This window comes from Schistocerca americana, chromosome 7, assembly GCF_021461395.2.
Source record: "Schistocerca americana isolate TAMUIC-IGC-003095 chromosome 7, iqSchAmer2.1, whole genome shotgun sequence".
NCBI lineage: Eukaryota > Metazoa > Arthropoda > Insecta > Orthoptera > Acrididae > Schistocerca > Schistocerca americana.
The window spans coordinates 220,021,874-220,025,030 of NC_060125.1; the positions used below are offsets into that span (position 1 = coordinate 220,021,874).

The 3,157-nt window shown below is 46.6% G+C and overlaps 1 non-coding gene across 1 annotated transcript; it reads left to right on the forward strand.

Moving 5' to 3' along the window:
* The first annotated feature begins 853 nt into the window (after positions 1-853).
* Positions 854-927, forward strand: Trnat-ugu. Its single transcript has one exon. It is a non-coding gene; the product is annotated as a tRNA-Thr (tRNA).
* Positions 928-3,157: the final 2,230 nt, after the last annotated feature.

Consider the following 3,157-nt stretch of genomic DNA (forward strand, 5'->3'; position numbering starts at 1 on the left):
TCGTTCCCTGCGAAACCCTACATTTGAGCAGGATAATGCACGACCGCATGTTGCAGGTCCTGTACGGGCCTTCCTGGATACAAAAAAAAATGTTCGACTGCTGCCCTGGCCAGCACATTCTCCAGATCTCTCACCAATTGAAAACTTCTGGTCAACGGTGGCCGAGCAACTGGCTCGTCACAATACGCTAGTCACTGCTCTTGATGAACTGTGGTATGGTGTTGAAGCTGCATGGGCAGCTGTACCTGTACACGCCATCCAAGCTCCGTTTGACTCAATGCCCAAGCGTATCGAGGCCGCTATTACGGCCAGAGGTAGTTCTTCTGGGTACTGATTTCTCAAAATGGTTCAAATGGCCCTGCGCCCTGTTTCCCCGCCAGAGGTTCCTGAAGATGATGATGATTAGGTCCCATACTCCGAGGAGCGTAGGGGACAATGCGGGAGACCCGCACCGCTGTACTAGGCAAGGTCTTAGTGGAGGTGGTTTGCCATTGCCTTCCTCCGACCGTAATGGGGATGAATGATGATGATGAAGACGACACAACACCCAGTCATCTCGAGGCAGAAAAAATCCCTGCCCCACTGGGAATCGAACCCGGGACCCCGTGCGCGGGAAGCGACAACGCTACCGGAAGACCACGAGCTCCTGAAGAGATACAAGAAGAACTGCAAAAGGTTGCACATTTGCCATATGTTGGGCCGATATCTGCCAAAATGAGCAGAATTCTCATAGAGTGGTTAAGCAAATGTCTATAAGGTACAATACATATGTAGAATTGTGGACAGTTGGGAATGTGAGTCTCACGGGAAGCGTGCAAGGGATAAGTCCCTGCAGTCGCGCTATTCATCTGTGTCCTCGGTGGCTCATATGGATAGAGCGTCTGCCATGTAAGCAGGAGATCCCGGGTTCGAGTCCCGGTCGGGGCACACATTTTCAGCTGTCCACATCGAGGTATATTAATAACACCTGTCAGCAGCTGAGGTTTTCAGTTAGTCATCATTTATTGTAACAAAGTTTCACCATTATCTATTTGGTCGGAAGTTTTACCTAGTGACGAACCGTATTGTTATTGTCACAGTATCAGTGCGAAATATTGTACAGGCCCACGTCGAAGCGTGCAAATGCTGATGCCCTTTCTAGTCTTCCTCTTGGTCCTGGTTCTGAATTCGATGCTATTTCTGCATCTTGTTGTCAGACCGATGCGCAGGACTCTGAACTTTTTAGAGACTTTTCCCGTCCGCTAGAGGAAAATTGCTCAGGCCACAGATGCAGACCCTGACTTAAACCTTTTGTTGTACTATACCCGTAATGCTTGGCCTCGTTTAGTGAAAAACATGAAACACACCGCAACCACGAGGAAATTAAAAATTCTGAAGTCCAAAATAAGTACTATTACTTATATGGTGATATTATTGTCGCTATGGATTTAGTTACCGATTGTCATTTTTTGTTTGTAGTTCACTGTTGCTATTGGAGTTTGCATATCGTCATTTTGCACTTGGAGACAGTGGGTGGAGCTATGGATGCCAGAACATGGAGTGTCAAGTGGAGAAATCAGAACATTTCCAACAAATTCTTCTGTTTGAGTTCAGTGAGACAGCAGCGGAGGGCTAGAGACAATTGCACCGTGTGTGGGGATAATGCCAATAGACAGATCACGGCAAGAAAATAAGGATGATTGTTTTGACATTAGTGACTCTCCACTTTCAGGAAGACTTTCAGGGTTTGATGAAGATCGTTAAAACGCATTAATCAACAATGCTCCATGTCAGTTTACTCGATATTTGACAAATGTGGTGAACTGAGATCGCTGCAGCCTCGTGTCACATTAGCTATGGGGAAGGTTCAAAAAGCGGGTGTGTGGTATCGCGTGCTCTAAGCCAAAATCACAAAAGCCACTGGGTGGTCATATGATCATCTCTTCTTGCTCGTCATCAGTTGACTCATAAACAACAGCGACCACTCCTATCCTATATTGTTACTGGTGACAAGAATGGTTCTTTACACCTAACATAAGGTTCAAAATGGTTCAAATGGCTCTGAGCACTATGGGACTTAACTTCTGAGGTCATCAGTGCCCTAGAACTTAGAACTACTTAAACCTAACTAACCTAAGGACATCATACACATCCATGCCCGAGGCAGGATTCGAACCTGCGACCGTAGCGGTCGCGCGGCTCCAGACTGTAGCGCCTAAGCCGGCCGCGATGGTCTCGCGGTTCTAGACGCGCAGTCCGGAACCGTGCGACTGCTACGGTCGCAGGTTCGAATCCTGCCTCGGGCATGGATGTGTGTGATGTCCTTAGGTTAGTTAGGTTTAAGTAGTTCTAAGTTCTAGGGGACTGATGACCACAGCAGTTGAGTCCCATAGTGCTCAGAGCCATTTGAACCATATGTAGCGCCTAGAACCTCTCGACCACTCTGGCCGGCCTAACATAAGGAAAAGATAGCAATGGTTGAGCCCAAACAAAGCAGCAACTGCCCTTACAAAAAGCTTCGCACTTCCAAAAAAGATAATGTTATGCATCTGGTGAAACAGCGACGATGTAACCCTCACTGTTGACATTTGTCAGCAACTGAGACATCTTGCACACTCAATCCAAGAACAACGACCAGGGAAACCGCGTGAAGTGATGCTACACCACGATAAAGCCCGCCTGCGTTCTTCTAGACTGACAAAAAAAATTCTACATGAGTGGGGTTGGGAAGTCATTCCGCAGCCACCTTATTCACCTGATCGTACGGCCTTTCCCACTCTCTACCGAACAACCTTCAAGGAACTTCCTTTCCAGACGAAAATGCATTCCGAAATGGCTCGACGAGTTCATCGCCTCAGAGCCACGTGATTCCTACCGTGGAATCGAAAAGTTACCCCAGCGTTGGCAGACTATTGTACATGGTGAATAAGAATATACTAGTGATGACTGGAGTCTCTTCTTATACTATCTTTGTGTCTGTTAAACCCAGGGAAACATGCTTTGAAATTATGCATCAACCCAATAGAAAAGAAGTCAATGTTAAGATACTTTTTGCACAAAGTTGATGATCAAAAAGTAAGAAATTAATGTAGGTGGATAATTCACCCGTGCTACTTGTGCATCCTGCGGGGAATGACCCGTCATCTCTCAGATTCAAGACGAAGAATTATTTTCTCTC